We start from the raw sequence: 27,000 nt of genomic DNA on the forward strand, positions 1-27,000 counted from the left end.
ATCTAGTGCCTGTGAGTTAATAAACAAATACTGATAAGAGGGCTAACTCTTTTGAGAACATAAGGAGGACAGCCTCTTAGTTCCAATCTATTTAGGTGAAATTTAGTATTATATTGAGGGAAAACATTGAGGTCTCATTAGCAGAATCCTCCTTCCAGTATGGCTTTTAGCTTCTTTGGGTATTGAGAAGAGTTTAGGCAAAAAAGAAGGGATGGGAAATAAATACAGAATAATACACATAACTTTACTTCACACAACCTCTGCTGTGGGTTGATTTTTTTGTACCTAGCAGAATGACTTGCACAAAGGAAATGATCAATACATCTTCAATGTTAAAGGAATTAACTAGTTAATTAAAAGAATTAACTAATTAATTTTGTGTTTATATAGGCCCATGCATTAACCAAAGGTGTTTCAGTGCAATTTTATTCCTTCCAAAGGAGTTAAAATGAGGAAATATAAGAGAGTGAGCTAATTTGAACCAGTGATATCTAGCATTTTATAAACACTGTCTTTCTTTACAGATAGTCAATTTAGCAGTCCAAAGAAGAAAACAGCTGCTTACCATGAAATGAAACAAAGGCAATTAAGACTGTAATGGGGTGTTAACATTGAAGTTATGAGCAGGCTCCAAAATACAATTGATGAAAAATTCAAAAAAGGAGTCCCTGATTGCCAGTTGCATATTTATAAAGGAAATGAGCCTGAGGAACTGCTTGATAAATTTTTGACCCCTCAGACTGGTAAGACTATAAAAAGGGAGAGGTGCAAGGTGATTTTCTATTTCTTCACTTCTTGTGTAGTGAGAGGAGATTTTGAGGAAGCCACTATGTGGTTGGGAACAGGGTCTGACCCCTGTCTGGGGAATCTACAAAAATAAGAGGAGGGCTGCCCAACATTTTGGTGCTGGTATCAAAAGAAAATGTGTCTACTGGGGTTGGACTGTGTTCCCAAGGCATGATGGAGCAAGGAACACAAAATGATTTCCTAAGGACTATACATGTGCTACCAGGAGACAGAGTCAGAGATGGATCATTTTTTATTTTGGGGATGCAAAGGGATCGCAGCAGCAAGAATCTGTAGGTGAACACCTTGGGTAAGGAAGGAATCAAGAGCAACCATTAAAAAGAAAAATGTATCCACATCTGCCTGAATCAAGGGGCCTGAAGGTGGGAGGGACTCAGTGCAGAACCGTCAGACACTCCCATCAAAACACCACAGAAGAGATATAATGGGCCAGCTCCAGAGAACAGGAAACCAAGCTCTGAGGTTCCATTAAGACCTTTCTTTACTATTCCCTTCTAACCTTGGAGAGGTCAGAAACTTTTGGCTACCTAGGGAGGGAGTAGAGAAGAGAAGCATAACATGGAAAATATATAGGAGAAATCAACAAACTTTCTCCTTTTCCTCTGCTGTTCTGCAACCTGAAATATAGTCAAACTAAGGAGAAAAGAAGAATTAACTCTAAGTCAAATTGGGATTTTTTTTTTTTTTTTTTTTTTTTTTGAGACGGAGTCTCGCTGTGTCGCCCAGGCTGGAGTGCAGTGGCCGGATCTCAGCTCACTGCAAGCTCTGCCTCCCGGGTTTTTACGCCATTCTCCTGCCTCAGCCTCCCGAGTAGCCGGGACTACAGGTGCCCGCCACCTCGCCCGGCTAGTTTTTTGTATTTTTTAGTAGAGACGGGGTTTCACCGTGTTAGCCAGGATGGTCTCGAACTCCTGACCTCGTGATCCGCCCGAATTGGGATTTTTAAATGATATCTTGGATTGACATTAAACTTTCTGAACTGAGACTGTTTTCAACTTAAAGTAATTGTATAATTGTCTACTACCTAAGCATGTATGGAAAGGTCATAGGGCATGCCCACAGGCATAACTTGGTTTCTGGGGAAACTAAGAAAAAAAAAAAATTGTGATTATAGAAAAAAATCACAACAAATTACAGATTTTAAAAAGCTGACAAAGACCATAAATATCACAAAATTAAAATTTTAATTGGCTGCACATTGATATAGATTTTCTCCTTTTTTCGTTCTTTCGTTCTTTTCTTTTTTTTTTTTTTAGAGACAGGGTCTTGCTCTATGGCTAGTGACATGATCCCAGCCTATTGCAGCCTTGACCTCTCAGGCCCAAATGATCCTTCCACCTCAACCTCCCTATAATAATTTTTCTAACTACATTTTTGATAACATATTCTTTGATTACTTCTTCATATGACTGTAACTACCCGAGGGGTTCACCTTGCCTGCTGCCTAGGCAGAGCCCATTCATCAAGACAAGGGAGTTGCAATAGAGAAAGAGTAATTCACGCAGAGCTGGCTGTGTGGGAGACTGGAGTTTTATTATTACTCAAATCAGTCTCCCTAAGCATTGGAGAGCAAAATTTTTAAGGATTACTTGGGGGTAGGGGGAAGCCAATGAGCCAGGAGTGCTGACTGGTCAGAGATGAAATCACAGGGAGTTGAAGCTATCTTCTGGTGCTGAGTCAGTTCCTGGGGAGGGGGCCACAAAATCAGATGAGTCAGTTTATTAATCTGGGTGGTGCAGCTGATCCATCACGTGCAGAGTCTGCAAATAACTCAAGCACTGATCTTAGGAGCAGTTTAGGGAGGGTCAGAATCTTATAGCCTCCAGCTGCATGACTCCTAAGCCATCATTTCTAATTTTGTCATTAATGTTAGTCCTACAAAGGCAATCTAGTCCCCAGGCAAGAAGGAGGTCTGCTTTGAGAAAGGGCTGTTACCATCTTTGTTTAAACTATGAACTATAAACTAAGTTTTTCCAAAAGTTAGTTCAGCCTATACCCAGGAATGAACAAGGACAGCTTGGTGGTTAGAAGCAAGATGGAGTCGGTTAAGTTAGATCTCTTTCACTGTCTCAGTCATAATTTTGCAAAGGCGGTTTCATGACCATGGTTTAATAATATCAGATCTTCTGTAAAGAGAATGGAAAAATATTGTCTTTTTGTTGCTCAAACTTTTTTTTTTAATAGTGTCAAGATAGGTTTACACCCTATATATAACATAGGTATAATAATACATTTTATTTCATTTTTTATCCTATTAAAAACAGAAAAATAATAAATGCACCTGGCATTCACAATTACATAGACTACATTTTCAAGTTTGTTGTACATAGGCATCTATGAGAACTGAATCCTCTGTTGAGGATTCATGAGATCTATGAGAACTTGCCTGACTACTGCTCTGCCACTGGGAGCAGAACCTTGTGTTCTCCCCATCACCTCTGGGGAAAATCTGGCCTGGGGCAGTCCCTGGTTCTTCAGATGAAAGGCAAAAATTTAACCACTGCCATAGGAAACGAGGAAATAATTGCAGGCAAGGAGGATACAAAGAGTTGGGTGGTCAGTCCTCTGTCCCCAGGTCATGTGAAACAGGAATGAAGAATCAGACAGTGAAAGAGAGCATGACAACTAGTAGTATATGTATAAGGGAATAGGGCATGAGTCACTTTAAGTTTGTGGGCAAATGCCTGAATGATTTGTTTAAAGGAAACAGGAAACAGCAGGAAAAGTGGGGAGCCCAGTGATATGGTTTGGCTCTGTGTCCCCATCCACACATCACATCAAATTGTAATCCCCATGTGTCGGGGGTAGGCCTTGTGGGAGGTGATTGGATCATGGGGACAGATTTCCCCTGTGCTGTTCTCATGATAGTGAGTAAGTTATCATGAGTTCTGATAGTTTAAAACTGTATGGCACTTCCTTCTTCTCTCTCTGTCTCTCTCTCTTGCTCTGCCATGGTAAAGACAGGCTTGCTTCCCCCTCTGTCATGATTATAAGTTTCCTGAGGCCTCCCAGCCATGCTTACTCTATGGCCTACAGAACTGTGAGTCAATTAAACCTATATTCTTCATAAACACCCAGTCTCAGGTTCTTTATAGCAGTGTGAGAAGGGACTAATACACCTAGTCTACTTGGTGAAGAAGATACCTCTAAGTTCCTATCTCTAGTCACTGGCTTGGCTAGTTGGGTGTGGTAGGATAATGCCTGGGTAGTAATCTGTACTGTGTCATTCCTGTTACATATGGTGTGCAGTAATAGCCTTATAGGTTCACACCTCTTTTAATCTACTGTTTTTGGGTAATACCGCGCCACACTGTCTCTGAGATTGGCCATGGGATGTGCTTTGGCCAATGTGATGCAAGCAGAATTTGGGAACTGCCTTCTCTTATTGTTCTTGGAACCCTCTGCCCGCCATCTGAAGATACCCAGACTGGCCTGGTGGATAATGAGAGAGACAAGAACCAGCTGCCTACCCACATCTTACCTCCTGTAACCTATCTAGCAGTCTATTAACTGCAGAGTGATATGGAATAAGGGATTTACCATAAGACTTATACCTCACACAGTTGAAAGTCACTGACTAGAAACCACAAAGGAGATCTGTGGAAGGCTGTTGCTTTTGCATCTGATACTATTTCTGAAGTCACTGAAGAAAGACAGGTAGTCAAAAAGAAAACCTGGGCACAAAACAAGAGAGAATGAGGACACACTGGAACCCATATATGTCTTCTATTGCATCTAACTCCTTTGCTATGGAGCTGCACACATGCCTGGCCCAGGATTTAGGGAAGCTAGAGGAGGAGATTCATGGGAGCTAGAGGAATTGTGTGTCTTGCTGCTGTCCCATGCCAAAGGGTGAGCCAGCAGATCAATGGCATGCATGAGCTGCAACAGTGCTTGAGCCCTGCACCAACATTACAAGTATAAAGACTGCAGCTTTACTTCTACCTTCCAGGTATCATGCAAATAGCTTGTGTTGTCTGCCCTAATCCAGAATTACACAAGGAAGGGAATTCTAGGAAATATACTTGAATTTAAGCTAAGTCAATGCAGTATAAGCACCATGCCAACTTAAAACATTCAGCCTCCAGCCAAGTGACCAACTGACCCCAGACACAAAAGCCTACCCAGCAGTTTGGCCAGCAGCACCCAGACCAGAACTGTTCAGCTTACCATAGGATCACAAGCTAAATAAACAGTTGTTTTAAGCCACTACGTTTGTTGCACATCCAAAACTGATACAGGTAGTTATCTAAAAATGGTGAGCTAGATGGGTAGCAGAGCAGATGGGGACAGAAGTAGCAGCTAGACTTCTCAATGTACACCTTATTCAATGAGGCTTGTATCATTTTATTTTTTGAATTGTGTAAATGTATTACTTCTTAATAAAGGATAAAATTAATTTAAAAATACATGGAGAGAGTGTAGTATGCTATTTAATAGTCTGTTAGCCATTGCAAAAGGCACTAACTAAAGGTGAGAAGTGTAATTCAGAAGAACAGAAGAAGAGATATGTCAATTGAGTCTACATGGGATATGGAACAATCATCCGCCCAATTCATCTGACCAGCCTCCACCGGGACATCAACCTGTCTTCCTCTTTTGCTTTGATCTCTTACTCCAATCCATCAACAAAGACTTGGCTTCCATATCTGAGGTATCTCTTAAATATGCCATCTTTTTGTTTCCATTGCTATTTCTGTGGTCCAGGTACCAACATCTCCTGCCAAGACCATTCCAATAGCATCCTAACTCATATCTCTATTACCATATTGCTTGCCTCCAATTCATTCTTGTACTTAAAAAACGTATTTCTTAAAATATAAAGTAGATCATGTCATCCCTTACCCCATCTTCTGCATGAAGCCTTCCACAAATGTCTCTCCATTATGTTTTTAATTTATATAAACTTTTTTTCCTGATTTATAATATTCTGCAAGACCATACTCCTATCAACTTCTCTGATCTCCAGTGTCATTCTCCCAGACACACCCCACTAGACCCCAACTACAATGGACATCTTTCAGTTCTTTAAACACTTCATGTCTTTGTCCTTTGCACATGATGTTCATTGATATCATCTGGATGTGCGGCCCCACCAAAGTATGTTGAATTGAAATCCCCAATGTCAGAGTTGGGGTTTGGTAGGAGGTAATTGAGTCATCGGGGTGGATGTCTCATGAATGCTTTAGTGTCATTCCCTTGTTGTTCTTTTCGTAATAGTGAAGATGCCAACACTATGCCTCCTGTAAAGCCTACAGAACTGTGATTCAATTAAACCTCCTTTTTGACAAAATAAAAATACCCAGTTTCAGGCATTTCTTTATAGCCATGCAAGAATGGCCTAATACATTCATTATGTCTGTTCTTTATTTATCTCCCTAATAGAACAGAAGCTCTATGAAGGCAGGAACCCTGTTTACTTTGTTAATCATTATATCCCCTAGTTGTAGCATGGGGGTTTGCACAATGGGCCCTAAAAATATATTTGACAGATGAATGAATGAATGAATGATGCAAGATGGATTAGATCGATCCAATTCCATTGGAATATTTTCATTTTTAAATATTCTCTGTTTCTTCTTCCTGGAACTCTTTTCACTTAGATTTGTTTATCTGGCTCTAGCCCTCTCTTTATTCAGGTATTTGCAGCAATGTCTCTTTCTCAGAAAGGCCTACCTTGACCCATATCTCATGTAGTCTGCAGTTGTTCCTTTCTAATTTCTTATCTATCACTCTCTGCAAATATATTATTTATGTGTTTATACGATGGCAGGAATTGTGCTTTTCTTATTAGAATCTGCATTTTCAGTTAAGAACGGTACTTAACACATAGGAAATGTTTGATGATGAAAGGGGGAATATTTAATGAATGAATGAAGAAAGGAAGGAATAAAACAATGGATGGTGATCTTGCCTCATTCTTTGTAGCCTCCCTCTAAGGACTGGAAATCCTGACCTTTAATTCCAGCCTAGTGCCCAGAACCCAGCTACCATTAGCAGTGCATGCCATTGCTGAGCATGTTGAAGTAGACTGAATTCTCCATCTCTGGGCTGCATTCACCTCCTGGAATTTACCTTCCCTTGTTCTAATTGCTACCAATTTGCCTGAACCATGACAAGATTGCTATATCCCCTTGGATGTCATACTTGGCTTGCCAAACTGCATCTTCTGTCTTGCTCTGTGTCCCACCATTGCACTTCTCTTGGAAAGTCTGGGGCCTGTTCCTGTTTCCTCCCCCAGCTGCCTCAGTTTGCTGTATGTAACTGCCCACACATCCCCAAGTCCTGAGACATGATTGAGGGAAGAGAAAAATCGAGTCCACAAAAAGTTAAAAAACAAAACAAAACAAAAAACCTCAGTGTGATAGTTAATTTTGTGTGTTAACTTGATTGGACTATGGGATGCCCAGATATCTCGTTGAACATTATTTCTGGGTATGATGTGAGAGTGTTTGCAAAAGAGATTAGTATTCAGATTGGTAGACTGAGTAAAGTAGATGGCTGTCCTCAATGTGCATGGGCATCATTCAGTTCACAGCTGCAGAGAATCACATCATTTGAATATACCACAATGCATTCATCCATTCCCCTACTGGTGGCCGTATACATAGCTTTTACTTTACATTGTTTGCAGTAAGCATCCTGTGCAGTCCTGGAAGACTTTCACTATGATTCCATTTATGTGAAAAGAAAAAATAGTCTGAATATTTTCCATGGCATGAGCATATATATAATTACATAAATGCATAGGAACAATCTTTTAATAGTAGTTACTTCTGAGGGTCAAGATAGTATTCAAAGTGACTTTTTGCTTCTCTATAATATTTTAGTTTTATAATAAGGAAAACACAAGCTACATTACTTGTGTGATTAAAGATGATTAAAACCATTACTAGAACAAACATTGGCTAAAAAAATGTTAACCTACTTTTCCCAAAGTACCTTTTTGGGGAGAGAGTGGAAAGTGATAATGTGATTGGACTTTGTCTATTCCCATCTCTAGGGTAAAGTTGTGGAACGTTGCAAAAGGCAAACAACCAGATTGTCCTGGGAGGAGGCTATCTGGGTAGCCCACCACCCAATTTATTAGCATGGTAAATCATCTTTCTTTGGTGTATTTTAAGGACTTTTGAATTTTACTTTCAACTTTGTCTCTTGCATAAAGAGACTAAAATCTAATAAATGGAAACCTGTCTCAGCATTTTATTACAGAAGATTCCTGGAACATAGCTTCATCTCTGCAAAAGTTACCTATGACTTCCCAGAAAAGCCCAGGCCCAGAATCTGCAATTGCATCATGGTGCGGTGATTGGGCACCACAGCTATTAGTGGGCGTCATAGGGCTGTGTCATTGGATGTCTGGGCCATTGAAGTACATTAGAAAGGTGTGATAACAATGAAACAAGACACCTCTTGCATTTTTATTGGGCTTTTCTTTTGCAAATGTTTCCTAGTACTTCACACATATTTAAAAGATAACAATATGATAATTTCGGGGTAGGTTCACTATCCCTGTTTTACTGAGAGACTGCTCCAGCCATGCTGACATTTCAGTCTCTTAGTCAAGCACCACTGGACATTTGCACTTGCTGTTCTGCTTGGGAATGCTTTTTATCCAGACTTCCTTGCAGGATCCCCTTTTGTCATTTAGTTCACAGCTCTGAGGCCAACTCCTTAAAGCAACCTTCTCTGACCACCCTAGCACTCCTCCAATTACTTTCTATTACATCCCCATATCTTATATTCTATAAAGAACGTACCACTGTCTATAACTATGTGGTTGACTTCTTTATGTATGTCTGTCTTCCTCCAGTCAAACATAAAAGGGCATAGCACTTTTTCGTGGTCACTCCTAAATGCACAGGACAATTCCTGCTATCCTATAGGCACTCAAGAATAGCTTTGAATACATAAATAAATTGTTTCCCAGTGATTGGTCTAGAACAGTGGTTCTGTGTCCTGATAGGCACATTAGAATTACCTAGAGGGCTGTTAAAAAATACAGTAGCCAGGACCACCCTCCAGCAGTGCCCATTTACTGGGGCTGCAGTGGGGCCTAGCACTTTGTATTTTTAAAAACTGCTTAGATGATTCTAATGTATGCCCAAGTCTGGGGATCCTGGGCCAGATAATCTTTTCAGTTCTTTGTGATCCTGTTGCAATTCCCCAGGAGAAAGATTATGGCAATAGGGACTGCAGTGGTCACAGGGAAGGTGGTTAGATGGGGTTGCACTTGGACTAGGATACAGTACACCTGAGGCCAGACATATGGAGACATGCCTGAGATCATTTGCTTTGTCAGCAGAACTGAGGCCACAACCCACATGTTCTGATTATAAAGAAGGGCTCTCCCTGAAACATAATGTCACCCTCTTCTTAGATGCCATTTACTCCATGGTATTCTGGGACCCTACAGAAGTCAGCGCACAGATATTGACTACCTCCTCTCTGAGCTTAGAATTGCATTTAAGTGGCAGATTGGCTTCAGCCTTTCAAGGAAGAAACTTCTGGGTATGAGCCTCCTGTTGTTATTGTTTTCATCCTCCTGTTTTTCTTTCTGCTTCAATTCTCTTACTCTCTGCATTTCTCTCTCTGTAATCTTACCACTTTCTAGTCCCCCTAGAACTTTCTAGAATGCTTCCTCAAATATTTGAAAGTCCCCCTTTTTCCTTCTGTCCTTCCCTCTTTCTCTCTCCCTTTCTTTCTTTCTTTCTTTTTCTTTCTTTCTTTCTTTCTTTCTTTCTTTCTTTCTTTTCTTTCTTTTCTTTCTTTTCTTATTTTTCTTTCTTTCTTTCTCTTTCTTTCTTTCTTTTTTTTCTTTCCTTTCCTTTTCTTTTCCTTCCTTCCTCCCTCCCTTCCTTCCCTTTCTTTTTCTTTCTGTCTCTCTTCCTTCCTCCCTCCCTCCTTCTCTTTCTTTCTCTCTTTCCTTCCTTCCTTCTTTCTTCTCTTCTCTTCTCTTCTCCTCTCCTCTCCTCTCCTCTCTTCTCCCCTTCTCTCTCTCTCTTTCTTTCTTCCAAAACGTGAAGAATTCTCTGTATTGCACTGTGTGCAATCTATGTATAAGAAAAAGCTCTGCATCTGAGCACTTCATCACATCCTCATGCAAGGAGGCCACACAAATTACACTTCACTGTAAATCCCAGATGATCTTCTCATCTTTTCAGACTAGAGAAATGGGGAGAGAATTGGAGTGCAGTCACTTGACCCTTCTCTAGCCTGTGAGAGTTCCTGGGAAACAAGAGACCATCAAGGAATTTGGAGAATATGGGTCACATGAATTTTTGAATTTTGTCAGTCTCTAAACAAAACCCCCTCTTCTGTCAATTAGACAAATGATTTATGAGGAGTGAAGTTTGCACATGGTTTGGACACACCATGCCCTGGGGATGAAAAGAGAAGAAAATGTGATTTTATTTGGAAGATGTTTTAAACTGTTGGCTGTCTAGTACTGAGAATAAAATCTGGGTGCACAAGGGATAGAGCAGAGGTGGGGCTGGTGCAGAGTAGAAGGGTGGATTGAACAAGATGCAGGGGCTGGCTGAGTGAAGCACAGCATTGCTTGCAGCTGTGGGATGGTTTAGGGGTCCCATTTCCCTAGATTTCTGTAAGATCTCCTTTCTTTCTGATACAGTGGTGAGGAGACACAGGGCATGTCATGTTTAGTCCTCTTGGCACTGGTGGGAACTTGTGCTTGGTGTCTGTGTATATAGAAGTGAAATTCACCAGACCTGTCATTCTGCTGGATTGTTCAGGGGGAAAGGCCAGGTGGGACATGGCATGGTCATTATGTGACCACATAGCACACACTGTTCTTCTCTGATTCAGCACTTTGCATTCTCCAGTGGAAAATTAGCAAGAAATACTCATTTGTGTCAGTCTTTCCTCATGATTTAAATGTTGTAAGCTTTAACCAGGACACCTGTGTTTGTTAAGCAATCATAGAGAAGGCTTTTGAGAGGTTTACCAAAGAATAGGCAGTGCAAGGGATGAGTAATGAAATGGAGGTTCCCCTTGGGGTAGAAGAGAGTGTGTGGGAAGATGTAATTGGGAGGGGTAGAAAAGAAGGGAGTGATGTGAAAAACTAGCTTCTCTATTCATCCATTCAACACTTTTATAGCTATTTATTGAGCTCCATTGTGTACAAGGTACTTAAGTGTAGAAGGTATATCAGGTTGAATCTGAGAGTCCTTGACTTTCCTATCTTTGTTCACCATATTTCTACTTATTGCCTGTGGAGACTTTCCTGACTCCTAGGCAGACATGTTGCTCTTTCTGTATGCTTTATTTTCTTGCTTCTCTATGCTTTTGTGCAGACTTCTCCTTTGGCACTTATTACACTTATTATAGTCTATTTTTCTGTGTTTACGTCTGCCTATTTTATAAGGCTCTGAGCCCTGCAGGCAGGAGTCATGTCATAGTCATCTCTGACTCCCATGCACATGGAAGGTGCTCAGTAATGGTTTTTAAAACAAATTTGACAATGAACATTTAATTTGGAAAGGTGGATTTGTCTTCACATATTTATAAATATGATGGTGATGATGACGATGATGTGGATGATTTCATTTCCCAATCTGTTCTAGCAACCAAGGAGGCAGGTTTGACAGTGATATGGTAAGACCCATGGATTTTTAATTTCATTCTTCAAACAATGAATAATACGAGAACAATCCCACGGAAGATCAGTGGGTGCACCAAAATTAGTGGTCATTATTTAGATAGGGTTGATACAGTTGTTGTTATTGTTGTTTCAAATCAAATCAGCATGGTCCTTCACTAACTCATCTGTTCCCTCTCTCATTGTCCCCAAACCATGCCCTCAACATGTGTCACATCCAGGAATTACTCAACAGTAGTAACAATGATTATAATAATAATGAATATTTATTGAGTCTTTCCATTTGTTAAGGTCTATTCTGAATACTTTTCATGTTTTATTTTATTTCTTCCTCATGCAATCCCATGAGGCTATCAGGACTATTATTTTAATTCTGAAATAAAGAATGGAGATGTAAAGAGTTTAATTAACTTTTTAAGGTCACACCAGCTTATAGGCAGGATAGAAGCAGAATTCCTGCCTAGGTAATCTATCTTCAGGGATTGTATTTTTTATTTTTTATTTTTTTGAGACAGAGTCTCGCTCTGTCACCTAGGTTGGAGTGCAGTGGCTTGATCTTGGCTCACCGCAACCTCCGCCTCCCAGGTTCAAGCAATTCTCCTGCCTCAGCCTCCCGAGTAGCTGGGATTACAGCTGTGTGCCACCATACCCAGCTAATTTTTGTATTTTTAGTAGATGGGGCTTCACCGTGTTGGCCAGGCTCGTCTTGATCTCCTGACCTAGTGATCCGCCTGCCTCGGCCTCCCAGAGTGCTGGGGTTACAGGCATGACCACTACGCCCAGCCCAGGGACTGTATTCTTAACTTCTGTGCTACATTGTATCCTCTCTTTGACTATTGGTCCTGCAGGAGATTTGTGCACATGGAGGGATAAACATGTTTCACTCTTTGTGTTGAGGATCTTTTGCTTGAAGGAGACATTCCTTGCACTGAGTTTCCCTCATTTACCCTTCAGGACTGAGCATCATCCTCTCTGAGAAAGTTGTCCCTAATCTTTTCCAGAAGAAGCCAGATATCACTTTCTGTAATTCTATAAAACCTTTTGTTCTCCTTTTTCATGTGACCTCAACTGTAATCATCCAGTTTCTTGTCTGCTGCTCCCATGAGTCTGAGTTCCTTAAGATCAGAAACTTTTCAACTCTCAGTGCCTAGCACCCAGTGCTCAATAGTTTAATTAATTAGTTAATTTTTAAAAATGTGTAATTTGCTTCCAATTTTTCAAGAGCCTGATGGAAAGAATGTTTATTCACTTATTACATCTAGTCATTTATTCATTCTTTCAATAGATATTTATTAAGAGAGGATCTGTTTATGTTAAGCATTCTTCTGCGGACTGGGAATACCAAGGTGAAAAAATATATACGTGGTTCTTGTTCATAAGAGGCCTATAGAGCTAAACAAAAGGGTCCCTGGGCCTCAGAGAAGGCCCCCAATCTTCCCAAGTTCATATGAACTCGGGGTATAATCTAGAGTCAAAGGATGACACATTTGACATCCTTTGACTTTCTAGGATATGACCAAACATGTAATCGTTGGACTCGCTAGGATATGATCCAATGTGTCATCCTTTGACTCTCTAAGATATGACCAAATGTGTCATCATTTGCTCTAGGATATGACCAAATGTGTCATTCTTTGACTCTCCAGGATATACCTCAAGTCAATAGCCACTTCTTATTGCAGGCCAATTAAATGCAGATTTGGACAAGTCTGGAAAAGTCAATATATTATTCTTACAAGAATTCTTAGAATGATTGAGTTAAAGAGACCTCAACAATCATTGAATTCAAACTTCACATACAGTGGAAGAGCTCACAATAAACTTCTAGGTAAACTGATTATCCACGGAGAATATGAATCCGTGCCACTTTATAAGGATTTACTCAATGTCCCAACACTATTCCTAGGAACAAATGGAGACCAGTGTCTTCCCAGAAACTTTATGAGGCATTTACAGACATCTTGGTGGCCTCAGGTACTTTTACACAGAATCCAGAACAAATCATCCCAAACCATGTCTGAATTTTGTCAGGGATTTATTCCAAATTCATCTTGGTGCTACCCTCTGGTGGGTAAAATCAGATAGCAGAGTTTGAACTTCTAATCCTGAAGAACTTTCTGATGGAGTGATTTTTTGTTTTATTTAGAGGAGGGATCATAAGATATTATTAAAACAACTAGAACATCTGGTTTGGGAATAAAGTCATTTAATTGTGCGACTGCCAAGCCACAGAGCCAAGCTTACCAAGAAAGCCTTCTTTCCTCCCAGCCTTACGTAAAGCCTAATACCCAACGATAACAATATGAACCCTCCCACACAAATGAAGAGTAAAAGGAAGCAGAATGGGGTCTTTACGTCAATGAAAATTCACCTGGTGGTTGGAAAGCCAGAACCTGTTTTCTCAGGCTGCTTACCCCCTATTCAAACTCTCAGTGAATACTATAAAGAAGCAATATCAAAAAGAGGCGTTCACTGAATCCCAGGAAAATTCCTCCTCCCACCACCGCTGCCCTTTCCTCTATGAAGTTGAAGGTCTGAGATCAGTCTTAGAGGAAATAAGGATCAGATTTGGCAAGGACCCTTAAAGGACAAATGGAATGAGGTTATTCTAACTATGTGAGTCCAATACTAGTGGAGCCTTGTCCTGCTGTTGGCCAAATGCTCAAGATATGGTCCTTAAGCTATTTAGACTCATTCATTTATTCAAAACGTATTGAGCACCTATCAGCTGATAGGCTCTGTATCAAGCACAGGGCTCTATTACGGGATGGCACTTATATTTTAGGCAGCTAAAATACACTAAACAGATACACACATACAACTATTGCTAGGGCAAAAGAACTATGAAAGAAACACACAAAACTCTGGGAATTCTTCCTATCACATCTATGGCAGACCTGTTGGTCAACCATTACACCCTTTCCCACATTCCTCTCAGTGAAAACCAATGGCAAAAAGTTGAAGTCTACCTGCTATCACCAAACCTGGGTTTTCAAATAAGGACACTGACACCCCTAAACAGGACATATCTATGTCATACCTGCTTAGTCACTGTATCAGAGTTGGAAAACAGACTAGAGATCTGCTTTGCTGAGGCCCCTTGTTTTGCAGTGACCCACAACGGGGAAGTAACCTGCCCCAATTCTCAGGATGTTACCAGAAGCAAAGGCCTGGTTAGAACTCAAGTCTCATAACTTTAATCTAGGACCTTTGCCTGTTGTCTTCAGTGGAGACTAACATTTTTGTCTTTTCCTACGCAATCATCTCCATCCACTTACTGTGCTTTCATAACTTGAAGAAACTTGTGAGGGAGGAAAGTTTACAAAGGTCAGAAGTTAAGTAATTTTTGTGGTTGGCAAGATGTATCAATGAGTGGTAGATTATGAATGCTTAAACAGGAAAAGCATATCAGAGCCTGGCAACTGAACAAGGATTAGGCTCTTTCTTTCTTAAATGTCAGAATTTCAGAATGTGGAAAAATCATCTTCCTTCCGAGTCTTCAGTTCATCTTTTCAGGGGTAGGAATTTGGGAAAAGATAGGAGAAGGGGCAAGAGAGGAGGGAGACAGAGAGGCAGGAATTGGATTTTTAAGATATATTTGTGATCTGTTCTTGCATTGACTACCTACCTAATGCAAATGCTGAGAATGGTTCAGTATGTGCCAAATTGATGGTGCTATTTCTTGCATCTCATAGCAGTTTGCCAGAGGAAGTCAACTATAAACAGGTTTTTAGGCTGGCAATACAAGACTCCTTACAGGATTGACTCAGCAGTTATTTTGTCCAAGGTACATAGAACAAGTTTAATAAGTCTGGGTCATTCTGATAAATTCTTGAAAACAGGGACCTAGACAGCAAGGGGAGAACATCAAAGATCTCCTGGGGCTGTAACCATAGTTGGCAACTGGCCTGTGTCCTCACTTCACTCCCATCCTGGGGCCTACAGCAAAAGGAAACTCACAAGGCAGAAGTCCTCCTTTGCCCTCCTTAAGCCATCTGCTTTGATATGGCTCTCCTGAAGAATCAGAGCTTCTAGATTTCAAAAAATCTCACCAGATCATCTATTCCAGCCCTTACTTTACCTTTACTTGCACTTTACCTCATGGAGATAAATTAAAATTGTCATTAACAAGACCACACTACAGGCTCTTATGTGGAAAGAAGAAGGGTTAGAGCACTGAGTGAGCACAGGGGTCCCCAAAGACCTCTGGGAACAGAAAGTAAGTGACTCCCTGGCTTAGGCAGGAAAAAAACAGGATATAAGAAAATAGTAGTACTCAAACTTTGGCACACACCACAATCACCAACATGGCTTTTAAAACACAAATCCCTGGACCTCACCCCCAGAACCTCTAATTCTGGTGGGTCTGGGACACTGGAATTCACATTTATTTTATTTATTTATTTATATATATATTTTTGAGATGGAGTCTCGCTCTGTCACCCAGGCTGGAGTGCAGTGGCGCTATCTTGGCTCACTGGAAGCTCCGCCTCCCGGGTTCAACTCCTGCCGAGTCTCCTGAGCAGCTGGGATTACAGGTGTGCACCACCACACCTGGCTAATTTTTGTATTTTTAGTAGAGATGAGGTTTCACCATATCTCTGGTCTTGAACTCCTGACTTCGTGATCCACCTGCCTCGGCCTCCCAAAACGTTGGGATTACGGGCGTAAATCACTGCGCCCAGCCTGGAATTTGCATTTCTAGCAAGTTCCCAGGTGATGTCAATGCTGCTGGTACAGAAACCACACTTTGAAAACTTCTGTAATAGATAAAAAGAGAAAAAAAAGAAGGCAACTGTATGAAGCCACTCAATTCCCTTATCTTCTAAAGGCTTCAGGGAGGGAGTTGGCGAGTAGATATTTTCCCTAGTTAGGTAGATGGATGCAATCTTTTCTTTCCATTAAGTGTCATATTTGAACTTAGTGAGGGTGGTGTGTAAGGAAGGGCTATGCCAGCTGGCATAGTTCACAAAACATAATTCCCTGTGGAAATTCACTAAAAAATCACAAAGAGGTGAAGTCCGATCCTACCCAAGAGTCACATAGTTGAGCCCTGGAGGGAGTGAGGGACTGGCTTGGGTCTGGTGAATAGCGGTGGGAGTGAGGTGGTAAACAGGAGAGAGAAGCAGATCCAGCTCTCCTGTTTGCCATTGCTCATCACTAAGTATATTCCAGGTTGTAAATTATAAGTAACTTCATTTTTCTAATTCTATTAATTTTTATTCATATTTAGGGGATACTGCAATGTGGGAGAAAGGGCCCTGGACAGGGATCTGGCAAGTCACAATCCTGACTCCACCCCAGTTAGTATTGTGATAATGAGTGTTCTTCTCTGCAGCTGAGCTTCCTTATTAGTAAACTGAAATACAAACGTTTCTAAACACTCCTTGAGGGTCCAATGAGATAAAGTATAAAGGTACTTTGCAGAAATACCTTTATACTCACTCACTCATTCATTTGACAAAATTGTATTAGGAATCAATCATGTGCTGTACTCTGAGGACATCATGAAGAACAGACCAAACAAGATTCTTGCCTCATTAGGGGAAAAAGAGGAAATAATAAGTTTTCTTTTCAATCTCCTCCCCTGACCTTACTACTACTGAGAAAACTTTTAGTGGGACCACAGGAGAGAGTTAATAGACACAGCTTTAGAGTTTTCCTGGGAGAGGGTCTTCAGGTGCCCTTGCATGCCCTCTCCAGACTACTAAATATTCTCATCTCTAAACAGAGATAGATAGATGAGGGAGAAGAGGTATTGAGCCAGTGAGGTGGGGAGTGGTGGAAAAGGCCTCACAGTAGAGTCAATGGGTCCCAAACCTGGTACTCAATGAGTGGCTTTGGATGAATTATTTAACACCTCCATGGCCCAATTTTTATCTATTATATGGACATAAGTCATGTCTAAGATTCAGCAGTACTGGTTGGTGAAACATTGAAATACTTCTGTCCCAGTTGGTAAAAGTTACTGCCACTCGAGTATCTCCTATTCCTGCTACTCTGGGCATTCATGCCCTACCCTGTCCTAGGACCTTTCCACAGTCCAACAAATAAGAAGTAACGCCTGTCACAGTGGATGAATCCATTCTGCTTCAGTAAAACTTCGATAGTTTCTGGGTGGCTGATGACTGTGTCAAATGTATTGTTAAATATTTTGACCATCACTTGTCTATACAATTTTTGTGAGGATCTCATAGAATCTCAATAAGCAAATGTCTTTTTGTGTACTCAATATAGTCTTGTTTCCTCCTCCAGGCAAAAAATGGACTGTTTGCTGATGGAGACTGAGCAGAGGTGGGCTAAAAGGAATGGAAGGAGACTAACTGGTGAAGAAGGAGCAAAGAGTGAGGCACAGTAAGTGGGTTGGGGGAGGGGGCAGCTTCTCTCTGGACCTAGGATGCACTTAGTAAGTCCCTTCTTGGAGTCCAGAGAGAAAGTAAAAGCTCAGGGCATGTCAAAGGGTTTGCAATTTGAATGAAACACAAAGTGTTATTGTTACATAGTAACAGCTCTTGCCCACATGGATAATTTATTCCATTCTAATTCTAATCTCTTCTTCACTGGGGAGACACAAGTCTGCACATTTCTTCCTTGCACAGCCCTGCAACTTGCTACTGGGAGACTGGGAGAATGGTTTCCTTGTTTCCCTGAGACTCACATTTGCACTTTCTTGGCAAACCTGCCGAGAGGTATCAGAGTCACTGAACACACCCCAGAACATTGATATGTTTGGAATTTAATCAAAAGCCCTACAAAATGGGACTATTTACCTTACTTCTGGAAACACCCACTTGAAAAATATTTAAAAGCTATCAAAATACAAATTATTAGGACTCTGCCCTTCACAATGAGCTTTTTAGGATTTATGTATTTTGATATACGCCTCACTCTTCCCAAGAAACGAGGTCAGGCATTTCCCCGATTCTGACATTTTAGTGCAGTGAGTAGTAAAAAGATGGCTAGGGTCCAACCCTGTTTTTCCATACTTCTTTACCTTGTTCTTTGGCATCTGTTTTCTTGCAGGAGGGGCCTGGAAAAGCCTCTCCCAGCAATCTCAGGTGGCATGGTCTTAGTGACTGGAATTGCCAACCTTGGAGTTCCAACCCTGTCTTTGAAATCTGACTGGGAGCAGTCACCGATCTGAAAGTCAAGGCCCACAGGAGCCTGAGAGTCCGAGAGCCCAAAAAGAGACAGACAGACAGATAGGCAGACAAAGACAGGCAGAGAGACAGACACATACACACACACACACACACACACACACACACACACAGAGAGAGAGAGAGAACCAACTATGTTGCTGCTTACCAGCCTTTTACTTCCTTACTTGTTACTCTTATTGTGTCCTCTGACACCAGCCTAGGGGTTGTTTTAAAGCTTCTCCATGATTCTCAAATCTTCAGACTCACCCTCCCCACCTACCTCTCTAAAATGCCACCAGCTCCCACTCTGCATTGGAAATATCCATCTTCCCTGCTCATATTCCTCTCCATCTCAAAATGTTCCTTTGTTCTTCACTCTCTTCCTTTCCTTTGGCATCTGGGGAAGGTTTGTTCTCCTTGTCAAATTGAAGGCCCCGACCTGGGCTGATGATCAAACATCACTCAGTGATCTCCTCTTGGGTAATTTCAGTCTCACCCTTTTCCCTTTCTGTAAGAAGGACCCTCAGTCTTTCCCACACAATGCCCTCTCAATGTGCACCCCACCTCTCTTTTCCTTCCTTGTTAAATTAGTAGCCTGCACTGGCTGGCTCCTCTTTCTGACCTCATCTCATTCCAATCTGCAGATTGCAATCCTGATTGGGATCTTACTTCTGGTCAAATTGCAATATTGAAACATAATTGGTGGTGTAATGATTTCACCATTGATGACTCTCAAATCATCCAAGTCAGTTTTTTCTTTCTTTCTCAGCCTTACTCTCACCCTTCCCTCACTACAGGGCATAGGACACTGCTGACATCCCCTTGCTTCTTGAAATGAATGCTTCCTGCTACACTACTGTAGTAGTTCTCTTGCAACCAGGCATAGTTTTTCTCAAGTTTCCTAAATGATGCCTCCTTGGCACTCCTGAGATTCTTCTCCTCTCCTCCTTTTTTTTTCCTTCACTCTACCCTCCCCTCCCCTTGTCTCATGCACTGCCATGGTTTCGGTGACTACCCTTTACCTCTATAGAAATGACTCCCAAATCCTTGCCTCCAGAGTTCTCTTGCCTCCTGGATCATAGTCCCTCAATTCTACCTGCTGGATTTTTCCGCTAGTATACTGTTGGCATCTTAACCCAGAGTGTTCAATACCCAAATCATTCCCCTCTTCTTAAAACAGACTCAGCCTTTTCAGCCTCTTTACTTTTGTAAATGGTATAAACATTAGCTTAGTCATGCAAACTAAACATATTTGCCTCTACACTGCATCACTCTATTTATTTAACTCACTTTTTCTGTTTGTTTGGTTGTTTTCTGCACTGGCTCTTGACTCTACTCCCTGCTTTCCACTGCAGTTGCTCTCACCTGAATGTATAGTTTATCTTTCTGCTTGGATGCTTGCAATACTTGCAATAGCCTGTTTGGTGATTGTTTCCTTAATTTTATTTTCTCCTTTTCCAATTATCTAACACACCTCAGATACACTGATCTTCTTCTTCTTTTTTTTTTTTTTTTTTTTTTTTTTTGAGACAGAGTCTTGCTCTGTCACCAAAGGTTGGAGTGCAGTGGCGCGATCTCGGCTCACTGCAACCTCTGGCAGGTTTAAGCAATTCTCGTGCCTCAGCCTCCCAAGTAGCTGGGATTACAGGCACCTGCCACTATGCCCAGCTAATTTTTTTGTATTTTTAGTAGAGATGGAGCTTCACCATGTTGGCCAGGCTGGTCTTGAACTCCTGACCTCAAATGCTCCACCCGCCTTGGCAAACTGATCTTCTTAAAGCCCACTTCTGATGAAAGTCTTTGCTGGTTTCACCTCTCTGCTAAATTAAGCTAGCCTTTAAAATGGCATTTAAGGTCCTAAAAGATCTTTCAAGATTCAGTTCTCAGTAATGTCCTAAAATTAATCTATTGTCAAATCAAATGTGATGGCTCAAAATTTCCCAGTAATTTCCAATTTCTGCCCCTTGATTTATATTCTTTCCTTTGCCTAGCTCCCCCAAGAGTACTTTTGCTCAAATGCAGTGGAATCAATTCCTTCTCTGAAACCCTATGAAACTTACTTTGATCTTCCTGGTGACCTTGATCATTGTCTGCTTAATATTGCATATTTTGGTAGCCTAATTTTTCTACTTCTATCTCTTCCAGTTTATAAAATCTTTGAAGGGAAAGAGTATATTGTAGGCTTTCTTAGAATCTTGCATGGCATCCGGGGCAGTATCTTTTGCATTGTAGGCCCCAATATATATTTGTTGAATGCTAAATAAAATAATCATATTTTTAGAAACTTTATATTCAGTTTCTTGTTTGGGAAATATTTAAATATTTTTCTTTTATTTATTTTTTATTTTAATTGATAACTGGAAAATACTAGTAACTATTCACCTCACATAAACATTCTCAAAACAAACTCATTTCTCCCCAAAGGTGACTACATTCATCAACATTTAGAGATAATTCTTCAGAAGCAAGATGGTGGACTGGAGGGCTCCACTAATTGTCCCTCCAACAAGGACACCAATTTAAGATGTATACACACACAAAAGCACCTTCATAAGAACCAATCATCATGTGAGTATTCACAGTACTTGGTTTTAACTTGGTTTTATCACTGAAAGAGGCACAGAAGAGGCAGGAGAAACAGTCCTGAATCACTAATGCCACCCCTCCTGAAACCACTTGCAGTGGTGGCCTGGTGTGAAGCATTTCTATGCTCTGGGGAGAGGAAGCGTGGAGTAATGATGAGGCATTGACTCAGTGCTGCCTTGTTCAAGTAGAATGTAAAAACAGACCAAACTCACATGACACCCAGCCATGGATGTCATTTAAACCATGGAGGGGGCATTTAAACCAGCCCAAGACTGAGAGGAATTGCCAATCCCAGCATGGGAACATAAGTTCCCACAAGTCTTGCTCCTGTGGGCTAAAGTGCTCTGGGGCCTCAAATACATTTCAAAGGTAGCCTGGGCCACAAGAACTGCAACTCCTAGGTGAGTCCTAATGCTGAAATGGGCACAGAGCCAGTGGACTGTGCAGGGAATTAGACCTACTGAGACATCAGTTAGGGTGGCTAAAGAAGTGCTGGCATCACTCCTCCCCTCACCACAGGCTGCATAGTTTGCAGCTCCAAAAGAGACCCCTTAATTCTGCTTGAGGAGAGAGGAGGGAAGAGTGGGGAGGACTTTGTCTTGCATCTTAGATACCAGCTCAGCCACAGCAGGGTAAGGAACCCATTAGAGACGTGAGGCCCTAGCTCATGGATGACATTTCTAGACACACCATGGGTTAGAAGGAAACATGTTGCCCTGAAAAGAAGAACCCACTCCTGGCAGTCCTGCTAACTTTAAAAGCCATTGGACCTTAAATAACCAGCATCCATAACCAGGTAAACTATCCAGAACGTTGTGGGCCTTGGTAATACTCTGAGACTCGCTGGCTTCAGTTGAGACTCAGCACATTCCCAGCTGTGGTAGCTATGGGGCAAGGATCTTTCTACTTGTGACAAGTAGAGAGAAATGTACAGTTGACTTGTCTTGCACCTTAGGTACCAGCTCTGGCCATAGTGGGGTGGAGCACCAAGTGGACTTTTGGGGTCCCCAATACCAGCATTTGGCTTTTGGATGGCATTTCTGAACCTGCTCTGGGCCAGAGGGGAGCTCACTGCCCTGAAGGGTGAGTCCCAGACCAGGCAGTATTCAGCACAAACTGACTGAAGAGCCCTTGGGCCTTAAGGGAACATTGGTGGCAGTCTGGCAGTACTCACTGTGGGCTTGTGGTGGCAGTGGCCATGGAGTGAGGCTTCTCTGCCTTTGGAAAGTGTAGGGAAGAGTGGGAAGGACTGCTTCTTGTGGTTTGAGTGTCAGCTCAGCTGCAGTACAATAGAACACCAGGTAGACTTCTCAGGTTTTTGACTCTAGTCCCTGGCTTCTGGACAGCACCTCTGGACCTGTCTGGGGACTGGGAAACTTGTCACCCTGAAGGGAAGGACACAGGCATGGCTGGCTTTGCCATCTACTGATTTTGGAGCCCCAAGGCCTTGAGCGAACATAGACGGTAGCCAGGGAGTGGCTACAGAAGACCTTGGGTGAGATTCAGTGCTGTGCTGCCTTCAGATCTGACTCAGTACAATCCTAGTGCTGGTGGCCAAAGGAGTGCTTGTGTCACTCCACCCCCAGCTCTAGGTGGCTCAGAACAGAGAGACTTTGTTTGGGAGAATATAAAGCAAGAGAACAAGAATCTCTGTCTGGTAATCCAGAGAATTGTGGATCGTGTTCAAGACTCTATGAGTCTACAGGAACCAGAGCATTACTAGACTTGGGGTGCCTAAAGTAGATACAGCTTAGATCACACAACAACCAAGTTTTTTTGAGTATCTGGAAAGCCTTACCAGGAAGGATGAATACAAACAAGCCCAAACTGCAAAGACTACAATAAATACCTAACTCTTCAATGCCAAGATACATACACTCATCTACAAGTATCAAGGCTGCCCAAGAAAACATGACTTTAAGAAAGTAACTAAATAAGGCACCAAGGATCAATCCTGGAGAAACAGAGATAGGTGACCTTTCAGACAGAGAATTCAAAATAGCTGTTTTGAGGAAACTCAAAGAAATTAAAGATAACATAGAGAAGGAATTCTGAATCCTATCAGATAAATTTAACAAAGAGATTAAAATAATTTAAAAGAATCAAGCAGAAATTCTGGAGCTGAAAATTCAATTGACAAACTGAAGAATGCATCAGAGTCTGTTAATAGCAGAAGAAATAATTAGTAAGCTTGAAGACAGGCTTTTGAAAATACACAGACCAGACAAAAGAAAAAAGAAAAAACCAACAAAATATGCCTGCAGGATCTAGAAAACAGTCACAGAATGGCAAATCTAAGAGTGATTGACCTTAAAGAGGAGGCAGGAGAAAGAGATAAGGATTAAAAGTTTATTCAAATAGATAATAATAGAAAACTTTCCAAACCTAAAGAAAAATATCAATATCCAAGTACAAGAAGGTTATAGAATATTAAGCAGATTTAACCCAAAGAAGAGTACCTATAGGCATTTCATAATCAAACTCCCAAAGGTCAAGAATAAAGAAAGGATCCTAAAAGCAGCAAGAGAAAATAAACCAAACACATACAATGGAGCTCTAATATATCTGGCAGCAAATTTTTTAGTGGAAACCTTACAGGCCAGGAGAGAGTGGGATGACATATTTAAAGTGCTGAAGGAAAACAAAAACAAAAACAAAAACAAAAACCTTTTATCCTAGAATAGTATAGTCAGCAAAAATATCCTTCAAACATGAAGAAGAAATAAAGATCTTTCCAAACAAACAAAAGTTGAGGGATTACATTAACACCAGACCTGTCCTGTAAGAAATGCTAAGGTAGTACTTTAATCAGAAAGAAAAGAATGTTAATGAGCAAGAAGAAATCATCCAAAGGTACAAAACTCACTCTTAGTGGTAGATACACAGAAAAACACAGAACATTATAATACTGTACTGTCATATGTAAACTACTCTTAAGGAAAAAGACTAAATGATAAACCAATCAAAAATAATAGCTACAACAACTGTTCAAGACATAGGCAGTACGATGAGATATGAATAGAAATAACACAAAGTTAAAAAATGATAGGATGAAGTTAAGCCAGAGAGTGTTTATTCATTTTCTTTTTGCTTGCTTGTTTGTTTATGTAAACAGTGCTAAGTTGTTATTGGCTGAAAATAATAGATTATAAGATTGTATTTGCAAGCCTCATAGTAACCTCAATCCAAAAAACATACAACAGGTACACAAAAAATAAAAAGCAAGAAACTAAAATGTATTATCAGAGAAAATCATCTTCATTAAAAGGAAGACAGGAAGGAAAGAAAGAAGGAAGAGAAGACCAGAAAACAAATAACAAGATGCCATGAGTAAGACCTTATTTATCAATAATAACAATGAATGTAAATGGACTAAGCTTTCCAATCAAAAGACAGACTGGTTGAATGGATAAAAACAAACAACAACAACAACAACAACAACAAAAAAACAGGCTGGGCACAGTGTCTTACATCTGTATTCCCAGCACTTTGGGAGGCAGAGACGGGCAGATCACTAGATCAGGAAATCGAGACCATCCTGGCCAACATGGTGAAACCCCGTCTTTACAAAAAGTAGAAAAATTTGCTGGGTATGGTGACGCATGCCTATAATACCAGCTACTCAGGAGGCTGAGGCAGGAGAATCACTGGGAGGCAGAGGTTTCAGTGAGCCAAGATCATGCCACTGTACTCCAGCCTGGTAACAGAGCAAGACTCCATCTCAAAAAAAAAAAAAAAAATGTATAGATATATGTATCTCAATACTCAGTAGTTGTTTGCCTACAGGAAATATACTTCATCTATAAAGACACACATAGACTGAAAATAAAGGGGTAGAAAAAGATATTTCATGCCAAAGGAAACCAAAAAAGAGAAGAAATAGCTATACTTATATCAGACAGAATAGATTTCAAGACAATAACTAAGGTAACAGGTAACTATGTGGTGATAAAGGGGTCAATTCAGCAAAAGGATATAACAGTTTTAAATATATATGCACCCAACACTTCAGCACCCAGATATATAAAGCAAATATTATTAGCGAGAGACAGACCCCAATACAATAATAGCTGGAGACCTCAGCATCCTACTTTTAGTATCGGATAGATTTTCCAGACAGAAAATCAACAAAGAAATATCAGACTTAATCTGTGCTGTAGACCAAATGAATCTAATAGATATTTACAGAACATTTCATCCAATGGCTGCAGAATATATATTCTTTTCCTAACACTTAAATCATTCTCAAGGATAGCCCACATGTTGGGTCACAAAACAATTCTTAAATTATTCAAAAAATTAAAATAATATCAAGCATTTCTCTGATGACAATAAAATAAAACCAGAAATTAATAACAAGAATAATTTTGGAAACAATACAAGCATAAACTATATGCTCCTGAATGACCAGTGGGTCAATGAAGAAATTAAAAAGGAAATTGAAAAATTCTTTCAAACAAATAATGGAAACACAGCATACAAAAATCTATGGGAGACAGCAAAAGCAGTACTAAGAGGGAAGTTTAGAGCTATAAGTGCCTACATCAAAAAAGAAGAAAAACTTCAAATAATAAAAAAAAAACTAACAATGCATCTTAAGGAACTAGAAAAGGAAGAGTAAACCAAACCTAATCTTGTCTTGTTTAGAATAAAACAAATAGTAAAGATCATAGCAGAAACAAATAAAATTGAAACGAAAACAAGATAGCAGATCAATGGGAAAAAAAGTTGTGTTTTTGAAAGGTTAAACAAAATTGACAAACCTTTAGCCAGACTAATTAAGAAAAACAGAGAGAATGTCCAAATAAATAAATTCAGAGATGAAAGAGGAGACATTACAATGAATACTGCAGAAACTCAAAGGATCATCAGTAGCTATTATGAGCAACTATGTGCCAACAAATTGGAAAATGTGGAAGAAATGGACAGATTCCTAGACACATATAACCTACCAACATTGAACCATGAAGAAATTAAAAATCTGAACAGACAAATAACAAGTAATGAGACCTAAGCCATAATGAAAAGTGTCCCATAAAGAAAACCCCAGGATCCAAGGCCTTCACTGCTGAATTCTATCAAACATGTAAAGAACTAATACCAATCCTATTCAAACTATTCCAAAAAATAGAGAAGGAGGGAATACTTCCAAACTCATTCTGTGAGGCCAGTATTACCCTGATGCCAAAACCAGACAAAGACACATTGAAAAAAGAAACCTACAGGCCAATATCTATGATGAATATTGATACAAAAATCCTCAACAAAATACCAGCAAACAAATTCAACAATACATTAAAAAGATCATTCATTATGACCAAGTGGGATTTATCCCTGGGATGCAAGGATGGTTCAACATATGCAAATCAATCAATGCGATACATCATATCAATAGAATGAAGGACAAAAACCATATGATCATTTCAATTGATGCTGAAAAAGCATTTGATAAAATTAACCTCCCTTCATGATAAAAACCCTCAAAAAATTAGGTATAGAAGGAATATACTTCAACATAATAAAAGGCATATATGATACACCTACAGCTAGTATCATACTGAGTGGGGAAAAACTGAAAGGCTTTCCTGTAAGATCTGGAACACAACAAGGATGCCCAGTTTCACCACTGTTATTCAGCATAGTACTGGAAGTCCTAGCTGGAGCAATCAGACAAGAGAAATAAATAAAGGGCATCCAAATTAGAAAATAAGAACTCAATTTATCCTTGTTTGCAGATGATATTATGTTATATTTGGAGAAATGTGAAGACTACAAAAAACTGTTAGAACTGATAAACAAATTTAGTAAAGTTGCAGAATACAAAATCAACATACAAAAATTAGTAGC

At 40.3% G+C, this 27,000-nt stretch overlaps 1 long non-coding RNA gene across 2 annotated transcripts in view; it reads left to right on the forward strand.

Annotated features, from left to right (window-relative positions):
• The window catches only part of LOC126931786 (uncharacterized), a 216,440-nt gene that overhangs the window by 181,630 nt on the left and 7,810 nt on the right, over positions 1 to 27,000 (forward strand). For both annotated transcript variants that reach the window (XR_007717923.1, XR_007717924.1), the window contains exon 2: positions 17,681 to 17,779. This is a non-coding gene — a long non-coding RNA (uncharacterized LOC126931786). The remainder of the gene's footprint in view (positions 1 to 17,680; positions 17,780 to 27,000) is intronic.

The sequence above is a fragment of the Macaca thibetana genome, chromosome 11, assembly GCF_024542745.1.
Source record: "Macaca thibetana thibetana isolate TM-01 chromosome 11, ASM2454274v1, whole genome shotgun sequence".
NCBI lineage: Eukaryota > Metazoa > Chordata > Mammalia > Primates > Cercopithecidae > Macaca > Macaca thibetana.